This window comes from Apostichopus japonicus, chromosome 4 (genome assembly GCF_037975245.1).
Source record: "Apostichopus japonicus isolate 1M-3 chromosome 4, ASM3797524v1, whole genome shotgun sequence".
Taxonomy (NCBI): Eukaryota; Metazoa; Echinodermata; class Holothuroidea; order Aspidochirotida; family Stichopodidae; genus Apostichopus; species Apostichopus japonicus.
This window is the reverse complement of record NC_092564.1, coordinates 23728731-23751035: the sequence shown is the minus strand read 5'-3', so window position 1 is coordinate 23751035 and position 22305 is coordinate 23728731. Positions and strand designations below refer to the sequence as shown.

Genomic DNA, 22305 nt, shown 5'->3' with positions numbered 1-22305 from the left:
AATTTGATAGTTTCTTGGATGCATTCCCCTAGAATGTCCATCTGAATAAAGCTAATATATTGTACTGTAGCTAAAAACTTTAATGATGCTTTGGAATTTGTGTGCTTGTCATTGTTGCAACTTTAAGGGCATTGAAGAATCGCCCCAAACCATGTGCTGCTCTCTGGAAAAGTTAACTTTCCGTTGCTTGCAAGTGAAGTTTTTTTTCTTGTCCTACAAAATGCAGACAGTAATGAAACATGATACCTTGTTATCTTTTATCTAGACCTGAGATTTCCGTCGCTGCTATGTACACTGTGTTGTGGGTATTGACCGTAGCTGTGTGTATTGACTGTACACTAGTGTCTAATTACTGACGGAAGCAAGCTGTGTGTGTATTTTCTGGGATCGATGGTGGTATCTAACACTTCTGTTACACCTCATTTGAAACTAGGTCAGATTACCGGCATGAGATGTTTCTTTGTGCTCGAGTCTTCACACCCTTTAAGACAAAATCTCTTGTAGTCTGCAAGTGGAAATAAAACTTGCTAGTATCAAATAAGCACAAGTTTTCCTCTCCTACTCACCTACCAGTCCTCACACAACTACAGCACACTTGTAGTACTATAGTCATGAGCAATTTGGTAACCTATTTAACATGCTGATTTCTCTACACTGACCTGTCACTTCCTATCTACTCACCCCTCCCCCCCCCCCCCCCACTCATCCTACCAAGTAAAGTGTCTTTATATGTATTTAGTATTCAGTTGTCCTCTGGTCTTTGTTGTGAAGAGACAGGTCAGCTGGGTCATTCATAAATAATCAAATTTGGGGAATTCTAGTGACCTAGCAGACCTAGCTTTTTTGGTCCTGTGGTTTTTACTTTCTATTAACACTTAGACTCAGGTTGTGGGTGGGTGCATAATGTTGTGCAGTAGTTTTGTACAGACAGGTAAGTAAATCTCTTGTAAATATCTAAATTTGGATTTGTAAGTGGGTGGGGTCTCTTTTAGTAACTGAGAAAATATTTTGGGCATTCTGAATAAAGAAAAGAATAGAAGATTGAAAAGTACAAAAAAAGAAAGTAGAGAGAGAGAGAGCACAAAAAAACCTGATTAATAATAGCAAGGTAGTGCGTATTAGTGCAGTGTTTACATACTTGGTGAAAGTCATTTTTTCGAGTGATGGATTTCACAGTTACCGTAGGTACACCCTAAGTTTTTCCAAAGCCTCAGCTTTTATATCAAGTGGAGTAATTAATTTAATATGAAGGGTCAAATTGTATGTACAGCAATCTTTGAATGGTCAAACTGTACTAATTAATTAAAATGACCACATCTTAAATATTTGAACAGGTGATGTCAGATATGATAATAGACCTCTCTCATAAAATGCAGCTTTGTTACAGTATTTTCTCCAGCAGTAGGATGGATGCTTTATTTGATTTTCATTATGTCCTTAGAATGGTAAATGAGCTTTTTGTCCTTTGAAATTGAAAGGAAAGTTAAGAAACAGTGAAATATTTTTTTTTTAATAACTACAACAAAGAAAGGAACGGTAAGAAATAGGTTACAAAGGCTACTACTGGACAAAAAGTAGTTTTTTGTCAAGATCTACTAAGCAATGGAATGAGTGATGTAAAGTTATATTTGGTAGGATGTCATAATATAGTAACTAAGGTTTGGACAAGATGAGAGTGCAAAAGAGCCTAAGTTCTGAAGATACAAACTGCCAAATGTTAGCTGTGTATTCCTATAAAATATATTTGAATTGAGTTAAAACCAATGAATATTCATAATTTAGTTTGAAATTTGCATATGAAACAATTTGGATATGTATGACAGTTTTCTTATCAATATGGTAGAGAAAATAGTGAATTACTTACTGTATGTGGGGTGTATTTACAAATTGATGCATAGTATTATTTAGCCATTTTGTACATACATGTACCATTTTCTATTGTGTACAGTTTGGTCATCAGATAAACTGTCTTCTGCTTTTAGAAATAACAACCTTCTGACAAATAGTGAAAAGCAAAACAGAAAAACAAATATGTTTAGTCTTTAACATAGACAAATAAGTTTTCAGAAACTTTGAAAGCTTAATTTCTATATGAAATAGTTTTATATACTTTATGTCAGGATGAGATGGCACCTATTTGGATTCTAAATTTTAACATAACCAAATACAGTATATGTTAGATTTTGTCTACAGTACATTTTGGTTCCAATATTTCAAAGTATTACTAAAACCTCCCTGTAGATTCAGTTACAGTGTGGCAAATAGTCTATATGTTGTGTGCAGATACAAAGTTAATAAACACAAATAATGTTGGGCGGATGTTGTCAAGAGGAGAAATTACATGAAAATGTACAAAACAATCATAATGAATCATTATGATTTCATGAGTTAAATTATGTTACCTGTTCACATGAATGAATTTGGTTTTCACAGATCTGGGTACATCCATCCTATAGCAAACACAATGTAACTTGCATGCATATATGCCATTATTCGTTTATTGTACCATGGATCCAAAATTTCCTCTCTCAATTGCTATTTTACATAACGAGTAGAAAATTTGAAATTGAAAGTAGCCATGTCAAGTCTTTTAAACTAGTTGATGGAATGTAGCAACGATACATCATATATCTTTGTGACTCTGTGGGTTATTTTTCATATGAGTTTGTTAAAACCCGATAGTTTGCATTTACCCTGGAGAAATGCTGTAACACTGTGTGCATCAGTGAACACTGGTCATGATGGATTTTGAATTGGGAAAGACTGCAAGAACCATGCCAGAGAGTTTCTATTAATACTTTATACGACTTTGAGCTCTGCTTATTCATCGTCAATTTCCTGCAGCCATTTGTATGACAATTTTTTTATCGGTATTCTTTGGGTAAAAATGACACACACACCCCTACTGGCTGCAAAAGTCATTAACTATATTAAAATTATAGAAATGATTTGAGCAGGCAAGACTTTTTGACTACAGTTTTGGCCTTAAAGCGATTTGCCATGTCCACAAATGCATCGTCCCATGTCACGTAAATAAACATGAGCACAAAATGGAAGCTATACTTTTTTAATGCCTGGATATTTCACATCGTATTTCAATAATCTTGATAACGTTTGCATGTGACCATGTTTCCAACATCTTGATGACTTTTGTCAGGAATGTCAACAGCAATATATTAAGCCTAGGCTGACATCCTTCTCACAGCAGATCTAACAATACCTAATTTACCACATCTACAAAGTTGAATTGAGAGAGCACATATTTTCTTCATTAAATGTTATTAGTATTCAGAGATATTTGCACTTTCGGGAGTAAGAGTCGCTTTACTATTGGATACACACTAAATAAATGTTTAGCAATATTTTTAGAAACCTAAGGCAAAAATTTGCACAGTTGCACAGTAAATGCCTTCTTGACAATTAGACAAGAAGCACACACATTTGTATGTACTATACCAGGCGATAGCAATTACTTTTTGATTGCATGATTTAAATTTCTTTATAAATGTTCACCCAAGATTAGATGGATGCATTTTCCGCAGAACGTTAAGAAAAAGTGGAAAAAAACATGCGCGGCTCTTCATGGGTAGTATATGAAGCATTACACCATAGTGACTGCGAGAGTGAATCTTAAAAAGTGGAGAGAAAAAAATTATAACAAACTGCTTGTCTACTGCAAGAAGCATGTTTAGGTGAATGTATAAGAGAGGAAAGGCATTTCCATGCTAGCATGGTCTTCTTCAAATGTAAAGTAATGTAATGTAAGTAACTTTTTTTACTTTTAACAAATTTTTTATCTTTTGCTGTAAAGCGCTTTAGAGCAATTATTTAATTGAATAAGGTGCTATATAAATCTCGTGTAATAATACTAATAAAGTAAAGCAAAAACAGATTAAGGACATGTTAAAACTACACAGATGGACAGATGACCAAATTAGACCAGTGAATGAAGAGTGAAAGGTTTATAATAAAGGTTCTGTCATTTAAATAAACTACTGGTCAATCAGCTACTTTAAGCCTACATGGTCTTGGAGGTTTACAGAATAGTAGGTTGAATCTGGCTCCTACGGTGTTCTATTGGGTAAATGTCAGAAAGACATGTAGATCATTTTACTTCCTGCAATAAGTCGCAGGATTTGTGCTTACTTTTAATGGTCATCACGATTGTATTCAAACATTTTGTCTGCTAGAAATTCCTGAAAACTGTTTGAAGTATTTTCCTAGGGTTGCCCTCTACATCGTTTCTAGACACTGCACCATGTTTGCATACAGTATATGGACGGTTAGATATCTTAGGAAGGAAGATTGCTTTGAGATTGACAGTTATGTTCATGGTTGATATTGCAACTTTGAGTAACCATAATTTATCTTTCTAGCATATTTTCAGGGCTGTACTGATGTTGGTATAGCTGTCATCAGACTCGCCACTAAATATATTACAAATATGAAACTTGTTCGGCAAAATATTTAAAAGTTGTCACCCTCAAAGATTATTTTTATTATAAGTGGAACATGGATTTGTCTAATGTGTCTGTGTTCAGTATATCTGAATAATATTGACGGTTCTACACAGCTACAGGAAAGACTTTTTGGGTAATACGATTGTACTGAAATTGAGGGGTCTATAATAGTGCTGATGACCTTTGAACTCACTTCAGGAGTGGCTCTTCCTCTCAGATTTACAGTGTTCTGGCCTAGCCCTTGTTGTGGTGATTCAAAGATTGTAATGATCTATTGGTACCAAAGGCTTTTGTTGATAATCCTTGGGTTCAAAAGAAAGTTGATTTCTTGTTGGTTCTTGTTTGTACACAGGAAATTGTTTTGTTTACTAGTGTACAGATTTACTTCTGGTCTTCAATAGATAATTGCAAGTTGGTCTTATTGTTTGTTTCAAGTGGTGATCAAAAGCTTAAGGAAGATTTGAGGTTTTTGGCCTAGGGTTGGGTTGTGGTGTCTCTAAATCACTGTAAACTTCATAGCAACTTTAACCAATGAACTGTTTGTTTGCCCTTACAATGGATGGTAATAGTTTATTGCTTCCCCATGTAGACACCCTGCCTGGCTTTATAATGAATTATTGGTTTGTTGTTATTTAAAGCTCTTCCATACAATTAGATATCAAAAGAAGGAAATGCTTCTTGGACAATTAGCATCTTCCTGATCAAAGCATATCTTTCTTTTGTGTGTACAACCTGCTATTGCTTTACCTAAATGCTGCATTGAAGGCAGGATGTTGGTTCTCATGAAAGCTTTTTACAATGGGGCACAGTATAGCAACCTGTGTTTGGGAGGGGCTATGTACTTGGTCCAGTGACAATTTTACCCCCTGGAGTATAGCAGTCCCCTGAAGAAGTAGGACCATCACCCTGCTCTATGGTAATAGCTAGTTGTGTTAGTTGGCTATATGGAAGTAACTATTGTTAAATTCAACCAGATGTACATCTATGTCTCCATAATGTGCTGGAAATGCATTAGGACAATTTTTGGTTAATTGCGTTAGTTGCGGCAACAGAAATTAAATAACATAAAAATAGTATTTTTATAAAATTTTCTTTTCAATATAAAAATAATAGGACCAATAGCATAAAGTGACTAGGGAAGATAAAATAACAATACTAATAATTAATATTCTCATATAGCACAGAATCCATAAATTATTGCTCAATGTGCTTTAAAGGTTATGACAAAAGGAATACTGTAGGTAACCAAGACAAGAGTCATTGCTCTTAAAAAATACTTTTCAAAGCAAATTTGAAGATAAAAGGCACTAATCTACCTACAGCATACAGTTTACAACAAGATTAACCTGAATGGACATCAATTAGATTCAAATTTGTTTTCCTTGTGAAGAACTGGGGGGATGGCAGGGGGTGGGGGTAAGGGGGAGAGAATGTGGAGATATTTTCATCCCATCTTCGCTTCAAAGCCACCTCCGCCCACCCCACCAACCACACACACATAGTGGTTAAGGTTCCCTGGTTTGGTTCACTTACCCAAAATATTAACTTGAGAGGGGTAAATAAAAAAAGGTTAAAGACTTGGAAACATATTTGATATGAAACTTTTTTTTGGCATCTAATTGTCCATTTCAATAGAAGGCTATCTCTGTACGACTCTCAAAACATGTCACTTGTGATGCCCTTCACATAGCCCAGACCACTTATGGACATTACTGAGGAATTAGCAAGCCAAATTGAATTTCTGGAAGATGCTTTCGCCTGCTTTTGATCTGTCAAAATAGAGGTAATTCTCTTCGTCCTCAAATCATATCAAAAACCCCACCCATGTTGCCTGCAACTCTATCCGAGCTCTCGGAAACTGGTTTGTCTCTTCACCGACTCCCATCATCCTCTCAACATTCATTCCAAAATTTTCAACTCCGTGGCGGGTAGATGTGAAGTGTTACATGCCTACCATCGTCAAGACACGTTGTTTCACCCGAGGGCAAAAATAGCCTTATTTCTCCAGAGAGGAGGAAAAAACTGCTGTGGCAACCTGCTTTCTCCGATGATAAGACTCTGTCTTTTTTTGCCAGAGGGTCTTTGCATTTCATTCCATATTGCTATTTATTTCTCAGAGGACATCCTGGCATCAGCCAAGAGAAAGAAGGATAAAAAAAAGGGAGAATGTGTGGAAAAAATTGGAAAAACAAATTTGTAGAGAAAAGGAATTAGACAGCAGCAAACTGGCACTACATTTGATAATATTTACAGTAGTCTCAGCTCTGACTGTGTTAAACTTCTACTACATATTCATACGACTGCTTTAAAACTGTTTGTGCGTGTTTAAATTGTTCAAAGCAGAAGGAATATTCTCCCAGTGATGGATCATTTTGTTATACTTACGGATCAGTATTATTAGTGCCAGGATTTTGGGACACAGTTTGTGTACCCTTAGTGTACTGTACATGCGCCTTTCATTCTGGAAAACTTTAAATGTTTGCTTTACTGTTGAGCATAGGTCCGCCTCCTCTTACTTACAGTATGTGTTAGTCTGGTAGAAGATTTGAAGATTCATGCCTTGCCTGTCAGATCGATGGGAATTTCTCAGAAAAGTTTGGACACCAGCAAGTTCTTCTATTTTGTACAGATTTTTGTTTAGTAGGAGCTACAGTTAGATCAAGTACTATTTATGTACCAGCAGTAGTAGTCATGTGCTATTCCCAATTAAAGTGTTCAAGCATGATTTCATCAATTAGGTTTGTCCTGATGTTCATTCTTAACTAAATAGCCATATCTGCAGATTTTAACCTTATATTCATTTGTAGGAGCTAGATAATTCAGTGTGATCATTTGTGTTTATGTGTGATTTGTTGGAGACCAAATTAAGGACGTCGGCTGTTGGTTCACGCCAGAAAATAGTTGCCTGTTACCATAATATTCACTGTACTAAGGGTACGGATTTCAATTTATGATTACAAATTTGAAAAGTTATGTGATTAAATCTTGATTTCTTTGCCTTCGCTCCTACATGTCTGCTTAAGACCGTAGCACTGTTACTCTAGTAGACTCTAACATGTCTGTAGTGAGCTGGTAAACTTTTTTAGCACTGTGCACCTCCCTAGCAACCAGTCATTTATAGATCCTCCTCACTCTTAGAGTGGTAGAATACAAAGAAAGTTGGTCAGTAACCGGTGGTTAGGGGTGCATGTCCTTATAGCAAAAGTTAGTCAAGTTCACAGTGAGTGTGTCATATTTTTCTTACTTTAATACCTGTCTCCCCATACTCATAGCATTCTTATACTACAGTATCTAGATTATGTTAATAGGTTGCATTGTTGTAACATTTTACTTGATATTGTTTTTACATATATGTTATCTAATCATATTGCTATCTTTGTGAAGTGGCCGGTGTCTGCCACTCCAAACCACATTCCTATGCAATAAGTTGATATATGAGTAGTACTGGTAAATGTATCCCCATTTTTTGGGAGGGGGGAAGGTGGGAAGAGTGGCTACATTTTGATACAGACTAAAAAATTTGTATCAGAATTTTTCACCACTAGTATCTTAACTTCAGTAAGTAAAAGAATAACTTCAAGATCAACATTTTTGCATTTTAATGTAAGTGAAAAGGATTGGAACTAAACTTGTTCACCTGTGATTCATTCATTTAAGACAGTGGTATAACATGCAATATATAGAATCCGTTTGGAGTTTATATCAAGCAAGAACCTTTCCAAGGCTTCCTGTCTAAACACAGCATAATGAACAACTCATATTTAGGAGTTCTATCCTCTAGATGTATTCTGAGTGCTTTTGATGCTTAATCATCAATAGCTACCGTACAGGACTGTTTAATAATAATAGATCTGTCTCTATATGACCACTGCTTGATAAGATGAATCTCCTGTCTCCAGTACATCATAGTTAGAAGCAATAACACCTGAGGTGTTGAAGATGGCAGTCTATATTCCCCTCAGAGATGGAGAGCGACTAGATTATATCGACTCAAGTGATGATGATGATATGTACTATACATAGGTAAATAACTGACATACGTATGTGATCCATCTTAATATAGCTCTCCCTACCGGAGATGGATTGGATGACGATGGTGTTATTAAAACCGTAGGGGGATGAGGAGGATTTTAATTCCATGATTAAACATGTATGTAAGCACTTTGAAAGGTTATTCAGGACATACCAGGTTGAAAAATCTATAACGCTACTGTTTACTTGGGTTGTAACTTGTAACTCTCTGTGACTTTGACCGAGATATGTAATATTTACCTCGTTCCTCGCTTTGAAAGGTTATTCAGGACATACCAGGTTGAAAAATCTTGAACGCTACTGTTTACTTGGGTTGTAACTCTCTGTGACTTTGACCGAGATATGTGATGTTAACTTCGTTCCTAGCTTACCTGTCTCCTCAACTGGATACCCCTCTTAAAGTAAGAGATCTATTTGAATACAGTCATTTCGATGCTTCTGTGGTTAAGAGTTCTTAAACGGTTAATCTCCAGGAAATTTTGTGTCCCACAAATTTCAATGTAGTGATGAATAGGTCATCAATTGATCGCCTAGATACATCAGAAAATTGGAATCATTTTCACCTAGATGTTGAAATTTAAGAACAACATTTTACCGCCACTTGTACCTATTTTGCCTCTCTGAGAGATGTTCAACATGCATTGAAGTTAGGGAATAACTTGAGAAGGTAGAACACCTTATTTCCATTCTCCTTCTCCCCTTTCCCTTCATCCTCCAAGGGCAAAAAAACTTGGCCACAATCTGTATAGGAAGGCCTATAGGTGACCCTTAAAGTCAAAGGCAATGTTGGCGAAAGGAAAGTGTACATAATATTTACTTTAAAAGTTACAGAGTAGGGGTATTAAAGAGCAGTGAAATTTTGGCACTGGAATGAAATCTTAAGGCAATGAAAATCTTGTTAATTTTGGGCAATTAGTTGACTACTATTTTACTTGAAATACAGAACTTTTTGAATTACATATAAAGTTTCAGAACCTCGGCTGCCGTTTAATAGACCTGAACTAGTGGAATGTATTTATATCTAAATTGCATCTATATCCTCACTTTGGTGAATAGAACTTAGACAATAACATAAACTAGGGATGTTATGATCTATCTCCATCAAAGTACTAATAAAAAGCTGCTAATATCCCCAAAGTGTATTATTTTCTTTTTTTAGTCCCAAATTAGTTCACCATCCTCAAGAGGCACATTACATTCATTTCATAAAGTACACGACCTCCCAAACAGTTTTCGTTGAAACATGTGCACCACTTTTACTGCAGAATATTTTCTTTTGCTGTGAAGTTTTGATGTGAAATTTAATTTTTTTTTTTACATTCCCATTTTAATTCTGACTGAGTGAAATTTGTATGTTTTGTTAGTTTTATTTTTCTGTCACCATTTTCGCTTCGGTTTTTGATCTCGTCCCCAATCACATGATCAAACAGATGTAGCAATTTGTCTCTCATTGCTCGGGAAAAAACTCATAAAAACAGCATGGGTTCTTTGTACCTTGCTGAGAGATAGGGAAAAATTTTGTTTGAGTAAACTGTCTTCAAGTTTCTAAAAACTTTCAATGAGTTCTCCTGCTGGTTTACTTTGACAGATTCTGAATTAGAATGTTTCCGATGAAGATCATTAAATACCAATTACATCGAACGAAACAGGACTATTCTCTCTCTAGACATTTGATTAAATCTGATCGTTACGCACAAAGCTAGCTTAGAAACATCTTTTGTCTAGATGAAATTAAAGGGGCAGGTTCTGTTTAAGACCCCAAAAATATACTGTGCTCTTTTCTGACCTGTCTCTGTTGTACTATTAGTGTACTTGGTTGACCTCTGACCTGACTAGGAGAGAGGTAAAAGTATCTTGGATTTGTAAATACCCAAACTGATATATTAAAGGTTTTGGGTTTGCACTGAATTTCCTGTCTACTCTGTACGGTCAACACACTGATCGCCTTTTAAAGATCTGCACCAGTGCTTCTTTACATATATTTATACATATGCACTGAAGTTACATGTATCTAGGAACAAGTTTGCTATTGAACATATTTATGACCATATCATGAAATATTAATTCAAAAACAAAATATGACTTATTATTTCAAGCAAGTTTTTAATTTGTCAAGCCTTTATTTTAAAGTACTTACCATTATTTTCCCTAAATGTGAGGACCTGAAAAAAACTTTAAAAAGAACAGACAGGATAAAAATTGATTTCTTTACTTTCTAGCTGAATTAATCATAGATGTTGCCCAAAATGTGGAACCTATATGAGTGTGGTAGTCAGTTGTGTGTACCTTGGTAGAGCAAGGCTGTAAACATAGAGCCTATACTTTGTACCAAAAATGAATTCACTAACAAAATTGTGTTTCTCTGAGACTTGTGAGCACATTCATGTAAAGTCAGCTACAGAACATAATTGCAGCTGATTGTACTTTCCATGAAGCAGATTAAGGGCGATACAAATAAAACCAGGCTGGGGAGTTTTCATGGAGGGGGGGGAGGGAAAATTTGGGAAGGGAGATGATATTATCATAAACAACATTGCAGGGAATACTTTATAGTTCATATTTTGTATAGTAGAATGTCTCATATAAAATACTACATGTACACTTCCTGTGTGCCAAAAGATATTAAACATCTTTGCATGTATATACCAATTTGCCCATTGTGCATCTGGCATTTTGCTATGGGATATCAGATCAATTATTCTCTGAATTAGCTACATGTAATGACTTTTTATTGCTTTGTTTGAGAGAGTTTCTTTCACAATCCCGGAGGGGTGGGGGGGGAAGGGGTGTCTCTAGGGAATCCATTCCACCCTGATCCTTCGGTTTAAAGTTAACTCGTAATGACAAAGACACTGTCAATCAAGTTTCCCTTCTAAGTATTGCGGCCCTTTCAACTCTTCCAACGCTTCCAGACTGCTTTAATTCCTTTGCCAGTGTGCTACACTTGAAGAACTGTCAACATTTGCCAAAAAATGAGTAACAGTAGAGGGGGGTGACTTAGAAGAGATCTCCATAGGAGGTTAAAATGTCTGACCTCTGGACTCGGAGAATGCTGATTGTCAACAGTTATTGTTTATGATTAAAAAGAAAAAGGAAAATATGTTTTTAGAACTTGACCCTAGGCCATGCATGCAGTGTTTTTATCCCCAAAGCATGCCCCTCCAACTCCAACATTTATTTTTATCGAGAGTGAGTTTCTAGCTGAATATATACTTGCATGCCTCATATGCTAGTGTTAAAAGACAAGCTGAAAGGGTTCGTATTGCTTTTATGTGCATCACTCGTTTGCAGGCATACTTGAATCCCATTAGCCAAATAGCTGGAGATGCACCTAATAGTCCCCACAAACATGTAAGTTTGTGGGTCTGAATAATGTAACACGCTTTACAAGTATGTTTCATTATTAAAATCTTCCATGACAAAACCACTAAAGAGCCTTCATTTGCTCCTCGTGAAGAAAGCAGCACAATGATGAAATATTAATCATACATGCTTGTCACAGTCTCACAAAAGCAACCGGCTGTACCTCAAGACATCTCGTGAGAAGACCAAAAAAAAAACCATATTTCCCCTGGCATCTCTGAGTAACTCCACTTGAATTTATTTGAAAAGCAATTTCATTTTTTCTGCATGACAAATTAAAAATAAAGAAAGATATAAATAAAATGAAAATGTCTGGATAATAATGATGCTACATAGCCTGTGGTCGTATCTTGTAAATTTTTTACTTACCTAGCTGACATGTGAATTTCAGATGTCTTGACAAAACAAATGACAAGGATTGCTTCTGCTGTCAGTGCCTGCCCTCCCCCCTTTTTTTCCCCTCTCAGTTAAGTGCTGTTGTGTCCCAACAAACATTACCATACAAATCATAAAAAGAAAAAAAAAAGGTTCAGTGCCATTTTGTTTGTGCCTTTGGTGCAGTATTTGTTCAGTGTTTCAAATCGTAGAATGATTCAAGAACAAACGTGTATTGTGAGATCTAGTCTAAAAGCTTGTAAAATGTATCAGAAAGTGTACCTTTTTGTAAAAAACATTAGATCTGCAGCTTGGACATCTAATATTTGGCTTTTGTCCCCCTCTCCCTCCCCCCCCCCCCATTAAGGCTCCATTTTAGTTCTGAATCTCTGTGTCTGTTTCGATCCTCATTGTTCTATGAGCATATTGTTAGAATTACTCAGAATACGTGCCATGAAGAATTTATCGTTACTGTTTGTGAATTATGTAAATTTTATAAGAGAATAAATAAAGAAGGAAAATGAGTTTCATGTCAGGGTTATAAATACACAAGCAGTATTGATGAATATTCAATGTCTTGTCCCCCTGTGGATTATGGATTGGTTATTTCATCCTTCCCCTCCCCCCCCCTCCCTCTTTTCTCCTCCCTCTTCTCTCCTTTTGCAACCTCTGCACTTGTTCTTTGTGTACAGTTCATTCTCCTTCCAGTACTCCACTTCCACCTCTGTGCCCTGACCTCACCCATCCAGCTTATAGCAATATGGTTTGACAATTTAGTCAAATTTAGTATACAATGTGATGGAATTAATTAAAGTATTAACTTCAGACACACCTAATATATACTCACCAAAGTAAACCTACTAGTTATAAATTTATAGCACCCTATAACTGAACACTTCTCTTTCCATAGCATATAACATGGAATAGCTGATGAATTTATTTTAATATGCAAAATGTTCTACTTTAAAATAAGAAGAGGCAATATTAGTAATTGAGCCACAAAGGAGCATTTTATACAAAGGGTAACAATTTAACCCCCCCCCCCGCCAAAAAAAAAATGTTGAAATGTAAACAGGTGGAAGAAATACACCAAGAAAGAAATCAGCTTTCATTATTCTTGCCTGAAACCGCAGAGGATTAATGTTGGTTCTAAACTCCTTTCCTCAATAGCTTGGTCTATTACCAAACTACATTTTAAGCCTCTCTTTTTAAGTTGATACTAATAGATTTACTACTTAAATGCCTGGTAAGTGAGTACAACTTTCAATACTCCAGTTAAGACCATCATTCATAGCTCATCATTTCCCAATGATCTGCTTAAAGGCCTCTAAGAGGCTGAGTTGTTTATTGATTTTGTATCGATGTGGGTATTGCTTTGAATTTCAAGATGTCCAATTTGTTTTCTGATATGCCCAGTGGTGGATCTTTAAAGTAATATGAGTAGGTATAAATTTGGTAAGACTTTATGTTACTGTTGACCAAGCTAGTAGGGGTTGGGAGGTGGATGGAGGGGAGGGGAGGAAGGAGAGGCAATAATTTCCAAAACAACAGAAAAGATAGGTTATGTAGGATTATGTCCCAGTCAGAAAAAAATTGTAGAGGAGTTTTTTGGCTCCTGGTGTTCTTTAGTTCACCAAACCTACACTTCTCTACTACAGTGTACACATTGATTATTCTTTCTTATTTTGCTGTAATCTTTAGGAAAACCAAATTTGCTGTTCGGACAACCGAAAAGTAAGACCTGGTTGTCAGAAGGACAAAAATTGCTCTGCCAACCAATTGTGATAACTTAAAGCCATCGTAACATAGTTTGTAGGAATAATTAATTTATAAAAAACAGAACCATGGTAACAATTACTTTATTTAGAAAGTGGGATAATACACAATTATCTAACCCTACCCCCCATTCCCCCGCCCTCACTCTCCTTGCCACACAAAGAAAACAAAGCATTCATGGTCACAATGCTTTATTGTTATGTTCTATCAAATTATAACAGTATATTGATTTGACCAGTGGCAGAGGGTCCGTACAGTCAGGGGGGGCGGAGGCCCCCCTGACGGACTCAAATGGACTGCCGGCGCCCTTTTCAGCTCTTTACCACTTTTTACTTATTCTAGATTATCGACTTTTTTATTGCACTCTCATCTACTTATTGACATTTGTCACATTTTGTTGGTGTAATTTGGCGATGACACCTATTTATTCTTCGTTTATCTGCAAATTAGCCAGGCCTGGAAAGGGTCATTTCCCGCGATCTAGGGAGTATCTTTACTCAAAAATTTTCTGTACGCTACGCGCCAAACAGTGGTGGCGCTCCGCTTAGATAGTGTCGAAAGCGCCCCTTCAGACCATTCTCGCCCCCCTGACCAATACCCCTAGCTCCGCCACTGGATATGACATGCTTGGTGGTTGTTGGCAAGTTCAATCAGGGGCAAAGAGAGAAATGAAATTTGTAATGACAGTTTTATGATCTTGGCTTAATTAAGATGATATAGTTCCACCCATTTATACCTGGACAAATTAACCTAGATAAGAGTATTAATGATACTTTCAGTACCTGCTTCCCTCAGCTATCTTAACCTTGTAAATCTAACAATGTTTATTATTTCTAGCAATCATCCCAACTGATCTTCTTCTCTAAGCAGAGAGAATCCACCATCTGTAAGAGTTCGTACATGTGACTGATCACTGACAAGAGGTTGTTGTAGACCTGTGACTTGGACTGAATAAATTCTCCAGGGAAACGATAAATAGCTTTAAATTGGTCAGTTGTTATTTTGTCCATATGTGGTACAGTATGATTCATTCCTTCACAGTCCTGTGAAACTAAACTGCTCAAGGGCAGGCTCTCCTCTCCCAGTATTGATTCTGGAAGTCACAAGTTCGATAGCCAGTAAGTGGCAGTGTATTGTGAATCCTTAACAAACAGACCTCTTAACTCTCTTGTTGGAGTCTGATCAGTTATTTTCTCTGATGGCCCAGTAACAAAGGACTGGTAATGTTTGCAACATGTTTTGGTGAAGTGTGGATGACAGTTAGGTGATATAGCTTACCAACCAATGACAGAGGAACTTTATAGGGGTTACCAAACAAAAGATCCAACTAGAATTACCCTCTTCCTGTGTGATAATATTACCCTTATGAATATTCACGAAATGCTCCTCTCTCTATCTTGTGCTCCCTCCACAAACTTTAATTCACATGGAGTAGCAGTTTAATCTTGGAAGCTGCAAGCCTGGAGTAATCAAACAACCATTTAGTTTGCTTAGTGAGAGGAGTACATTCCATGCGTACAGCAGGACAGTGTGTGTGTTTATCTGGATAGCTGCACAGTAGCTGTTGTTTAATACAAATATTATCATCGTCAATGGGGAAGGTATCTTCACCAGAGGATATAACTTATTCAAAGTTTCGGAATTGTTAAATGAGATTTTTTTTGTGAGTTATTGAGCGATATACTGCTGTGAGGATTCAACCAAGTAGTTCTTCTTTTACCTATCTAGTCGAGTCTGGAATTTGAAACTGTTTGAAATCGTTGTCTGTTTCTGGGATATATATCTAGGTTTGTTTCTGTGGATAGTTTTACTGGAGTATGCAGGTGATTATTGTCTGCGGTTTATTTGTAAAATAACGAAGGAGGATTATTTGTTTCATCTATTCACTAGTAAATTCTGGAACCATTTGAACTAATACTTGTTCATCTTGGGAAAACTGTTTATATATTTTTTTGTTGATTTATTCCTGTGTGTGTTTGTGTGATTGTTGATGAGATGGGAGATGGGGGGGGGGGGGGAGTGTATCATTGGAATAGGGAGTTTGCAATTTTGTATGAAATTTATATGTTGCAGTCAAAAGATTACATGGTTCATGTTCAGAAGTCACTGTAATGTTATAACATGGTTGAGTTACAGGAATTAAGGCACATTTAAAACTTTGATGTGGTATTTTTTTTAAGTTCATTGTTAATTAAGTTAATTCCTCAAATGACTATCTTTATCAAACTTGCACAATGTGGAATCCCTACATGTACATCAAAATTCTATACATTTGGTGAAATTCTGGTCAATTTCTGTTGAAATGTAACTTTCTCAATATTTGGTACGTGCATGGTACTTGCGATGTTGTCTATACTTAAATGTGTAGAATACATCTGAAAGTGTACAACAAGTTACAAACACTGGTCATATGCTGTGTCTGCATAATGTGACAACAACAAAACAGTGTCATAGGGTTTTTTGAAAGAATAAAGTGGGGGAAGTTTGTTTAAATTCTTTACACATTTGCACACATAGGCAAGTAACTGATAGAAGATAGCACCCAAAAAGGTTTTGATATTTGTTGATTTTGACCTGGTTTTTGTAGCAAATATCTTCATTTAACATCTTTTAATAAAATTGTTAAAAATACATACTTGCTAACTAGTACACTTCAAACAGGCTTGCTTTACATTAATATAATATAATCATAATTTCCCGAAAGTGTGCCTTAATACTTATTGCACCATGTTTAAGGTTCCTCCTATTTAAGACTAAATATAGCATATATGCTTGGACTCTGCTATCGACACTACGAGGCCTAACTGAAAATGACTGTAGCTGAATATAGTTCAGTGATTATTGATATAAGTCTGTTCACAGGATAAATGCATTAATTGGCAATAATATTTCAAAAGAAATATTGTGTCAGCTTAACACCTCTTTGATTGTAACTTAGAATCAATATTTCTGTTGAAAATTGTGCTAAAAATAGAACATCGACAGTTTGTTAATATTCTGTAGAATTATTTTTGTGTATAAATATGACAAATTTCCTGAAGTGGACAGTGCTTGAGGATTCATCAACAGAAGGACATGTAACATTGTCATTGTATTTGATTGTTTAAATATTTCAGCAGCAAGTTAAGAATTTTAGGACTTTCAGGGCTTGACTAAATGTCACTATTTTGCTTCCAAACTTTATCCTGCTAAATTATATTAAATTCTTTTTCAAATAGTACTTGCTGGAGTTGTTGAACTTTCCAATTTTTTTTTTTTAACAAAGATGCATTAAAAATCCTTAAGGGGTTTAAGCCAATAACTGTGGCCTTCAATTCGCCTCACCCATTCCCCCCCCCCCACCCCACAACTCATCCTACCCTGCGATTACTTTTTAAACAGGCACAGAACCAATATGTTGAAAAGAGGGAATATAGCCCCAGTCAGAGAGACTTCCCTCCTAGGAAAATTTTATTTTTATCAAAATGGGTGTGAAACACATGTACATGTAAATCTTGTTGATGTAAATTTGTAAATGTTGAGTGGTTTGCATAATTTATATATTTAACTATCCAGTTTTGATGATTTCTGTGTCATTGCTTGTAAAACTACTGTATGCTTTGGAATCAAACCTATTGGTACATAATCAAGATCCCCCCACCTGAGCACAATACCAATGTGTATTTCAAATATTTCGATTTATGTGAGGTTTTGGATTAAATCTAAAAAAGTTTCAACTTTCAAGGCTTTCTGTATCTTCTTCAAATTGTAACAACTTTATTAAAAGTGAATATTCTAAAAAATGCCATACAACACTGCAATGTTACAGGGAAAGAAAAAGTATTGTAAATTTATCAGAGCTTTTGAGAGGCAAAACCTTGTCCTAATACCTTAGTAAACCTGTATAGTTTGACAGTAAGGTACCAATTTTTAATCGATAGAACCAAAAATAATGCAGATACATCTGAGTACAGTTACTGTACAGTATAATTGCTCTAACTGAGAACTGTTTACACCAAATAACTTTGTGTACTATTAAAGCGTATGAACGGACAGGACATCCATACGTGCACACAGTAAAACCTAGTTCTAAATATCAATAAAATTGCAATTTCACCTACATTGTGGTGGAGTAACAACAGTAAATAACAATGGGAGAGAGAGGGGGAGGTTAAGATTTTCTGGTTCGTTACCTTAGCTACCACTCTCCTATTCCCTTGATGAAAATCTCCTCTTTGCCTTATTGTTTCTAATGGTAATAAAATACTGCCATACTAGATTTCAACTTTTTCCATTGAAGTTGAAAAGTAAGCCTAGTGTGACTCATGTATCTGTTTCCCAAAGGTCAACAACCCTGAGCTAGAAATGAGGACAACTTGCATCCTAATTGGTATTGACTTCCCTTAATTTGCTAGTTTCATCTCCATCTGGGAAGCCCATGGCTTTTAAAAGTTTACTGCAGGATTTGATTAAGTCTTCAAGCTGTACTTTTGTGACGAATATTGTGCCCTTGCTATAGCAATATGTAATCAGTTCTCATTCTTTGTCATCATAAATCATCTTCTTCTTGGGTGTGGGGGTGGGGGATGTGGAGAGGATAAAGGTGATTTTGTTTGCGGGTGTTAAAATGTTGGCTCACTACAGAAATTGTCAGCAAGTTACCAGATAACAGAAGTGATTGAAAAGATTACTTGAAAATTTATTGTTTAGACTTAATGAAAAACTATATAATTGGTTTGCATTTTTGTTACTTTGGTTGTTTATTTATTTCTGAAGTGGATGGAAAAATTTAGAATAATGAAGTCCCTCCCCCCAAAAAAATTAAAACAATGATATAAGAACAAAGGACAGACAAAAAATAATTGGCAACAAAGTAAATATATGTTATTATTGTTTTAAGTTATTTATTTAAACTCTATGAAAGGAAAGAATGTGTCTACATCATCACCGTCACATGTACCAAAATCTCGATACAAATTTGGGAAAAAAGGGCTACAAAAAGTGCAAACTTGTGTATTATGTATTAGTTTATGTATACAGATCCCTAATATCAAACAAAATTCTTGAAAAAGTTGCCAAATCAAATGTTAATGCTGTCAGGACTTAAAAAAAATGATTTATCTCTGGGAAACTTCCATAAAGGGAAAATATTTTTATTTCTTGTTCTCCCTTGTACATTTTCTCTTAGAGTAAACTGAAAAAAAACCCCAACCAACTGATGAATTTGCGGCTGTTAATGGTGTTATCGTACGACTAATTGTGTTTCGTGACGATCCTAGGGGCTATGTATATCTTGTGATGCGATCCATCAAATGAAAAAGGAAAAGAAACGCAAAAACAAAAAAGCCAGAAAACCCGACAGAAATGTCAAGCTTAATCAAGCAAAATGAAATTCTAGCTTCACTCCCTTCAAGCGGCCAATAAACATGTAAATCATAATATAAATGAAGCGTCGTAATTAAACCGATCTTTCTCTATCTCTATTTGTAGGAGTAACCGGATTCGTCGTGTCAGTTTACTTATTGCTTAAAAAGTTTGGCCATTTGGTCTCACAGGGAAACGGATCCTTGGTTTGTTTGTGTGGTAGTTGTTAGGTGTTCTAACGAGAAAATTCTCATGGCTCTGATAATTATCCTTCTGGTCTCTGGTTATACTGCCGATTTTTTCCCCCTTTTCCTTTCATTTAGAGGTTATTGACAGGATTTCACAACCGTCTGTTGTTTTTGGTTGTATTTTGTATATATAAGTCCTGTAATCTGCATTATTGAGCTGTGTTTGTTGAATTAAGTTATATTATTTAGTCAAGATCTTTATCTCCATCTCCTTAAAATTTGTTTTCATATTCAAGTCTGAGATATGTGTGAATATTAATAATGTAGTATATACAGTATCTAGCCGAGTGAAAACAATATTTGATAAGATTTGGAGAGGTTTGCGAAGGTTACGGAATTATTTGCATTTATATTAGCCAGAAGTATGCCAATAAAGTTGATGTAAGTATGTATAATGATCAGTGGCGTCGCCAGACATTTCAACCTTGGGGGGCACTGGGGGGGGCACATTACTTAATAAGGGGGACACAATGTTTGTTTGTGAATGCCGTCCTGGAAGGGAGGTGTAAGGGGAGGTGGTGTCCCCATCCCCTTTGAGAAATTTTTGATTAATTAAGGGTCCTTAGATGCAATCTGGTGCTATATTTTGCAACTTGAAGTAACTTTATGGTCAAGAATTTTCGGGCTAGCCTTAGTCTGTCCGATATTTATGTTTTTAATTGAGGCAGATAAAGTTTTTGTTTGAGTATTTTTTTAACACTACATATTGCACCTGGGGGCGCACAATTTTTTCTGGTAGGGCATGTGCCCCCACAGTCCACCCCCTGACGACACCACTGATGATGATGGTATGCTTGGTTCATTCAAATTTTTTATCCGTCGGATTAAACGTACAAGAGGGTGATATGCCTTCAGCTGCATCTGAATTTGTTATGTTTGGTTAACAGTAACTCTGGTTAACACTGGTATGAAGTGGTCTTGTCGACAAAATGTCTAGAATCGAATTAAATAGGTGATGAACTTTGTGAATTGTGAACAAAACTCGACAAACACACACAGGGAAGGGGGGGCGGTTGTTTCCTGGGTTAATGCCTTCAATGGACATGAAAGTACAGTAACCTTAAGTGGACATAACACAGTGATATATGCACTTTTCAGTAAAACCCTGCGATCTCTTGTTGCCTTCGGTGGTAAACACTATTATGACATCTTTAATAAAGGTACAGTCTGTGACTAATTGCGGTGTGATAAAATTACAGCAACATGTGAGGACATTGCCAGCAGGATGGAGAAAAGGGCTGTATTGAGGGAAGGTAGTACTGTTGTGTGTGAAGAGGATAATCCAGTCAGGGCTACTGTGCAGTAGACAAATGGCTGTGCATAAATTAATACATAATTAATTAGTCCTTTTGTACTTGGTACAAGTATGCTTTTACAAGGGTGCTTTTACACTAGATCCGGATCAGATCCACTGGTGTTATCAGACGATCATCTCTCCATGGGGTTAACTTATGCATTGATCCGGAGGCATTTACACTTTAGTGGTACTCTGATCCTCCCCAGCTATTCACTGGATGTTGGAAAAAACTTGGATTTGATCATTGGAAATGGGGGTGTAACCTTGTGGTTGTTTGAGTGAGGCCAAGCCCCACATAATTTATCGGTGTCTGGGAGAGTCCTCCCCAGGTCTTAGTGCAAAGTTATGTTATCAACTACTTCTGACTTCTTGTGTGCAGTTGTAAAAGGATGGGCACCCCCCCCCCTCCTCTTCTTCCTCCTCCAAGGCCACATCAGATGGAGGAGGAAGGTACAGTAACTTTGTGAGTAGCAACAGTTGTGAGCATTTTATCATCGCTGACTGCAGTAATGAATGTTGAATTGCATTGTAATTTGTTAGAATTACAGTAGATGTTCCACCTCATATCAAACCATGAAGGTGTACACTGACAGTTTATCAAAACTGTGAGGTACAGTAAATTTGTGCAATGACATCAAGGGAACCTACAGTATATATATTGCTGGGCAATAGTGTGGTGTGTTAACATGACAAACAGCATGTGACACTTACTGTATACAGCATTTGAAATTTTCAGTAAATAGAAAATTCTTTCTTGTTAATGTTAACAAGATTAATGTATGTCGTCCAGTTATAGAGTTGTTGACAATTCATAACCATGGACGTCAGATATGAATGTCAGAGACTGACTTCGGTCGGCTTGCGGCTTTGATAAGCCAAGGAGGCTTCTTCGCGAGTTCCTGCTTGCAGGAGGATCTAAATAAATACATACATACATTCATACTTTCATGGCCAGTAACGTTATGGATTAAGGTTCAATACTTAGCGTTTGAAATGGTAATGTGTCCTTGAGGCTTGGTTTATGGTAATAGAAGTACCATTTATCCCACTGATAATTGAAATATCTATACACTTCAATTCACAGACAGCTTTCGTCTGTCCAAAGCCCCAGTAATAATTTTTCGGTTCTGAAACGATGTTTTATTCGAAATGGATGGTAACGTGCAAATATTATTGAATCAAGAATCCTTGAATCTTGCCATTCATGATTGCTTTTTCTCGAATTTCTTCATCTGCCTAGAAACGCAGGATGGACCTCGTTAAATGAAACTAGTATCGTTAGTATTGTTTTCTCGGTTAATATTTCTTTGCGGGCTGCTTTCAATCAGTTCATATTGTGCTTATGAGAACTCCATCCTTGTACACAGGAAATAACTGCAATCATAGGTCAATATTTCAGGAGTTATTTTCA

At 36.2% G+C, this 22305-nt stretch overlaps 1 protein-coding gene across 7 annotated transcripts in view; it reads left to right on the top strand.

The window, feature by feature from the left end:
• LOC139966859 (uncharacterized) overlaps window positions 1-22305 on the top strand; it is a 73087-nt gene that overhangs the window by 37793 nt on the left and 12989 nt on the right. Inside the window, exon 1 of one of the 7 annotated variants that reach the window (XM_071970291.1) lies at window positions 15495-15829. The exons of the other annotated variants lie outside the window; for them this stretch is intronic. The gene's annotated coding sequence lies outside the window, so the exon portion shown is untranslated. Of the gene's footprint in view, window positions 1-15494; window positions 15830-22305 lie in introns of those variants that run through there. 7 annotated transcript variants of the gene reach the window in all.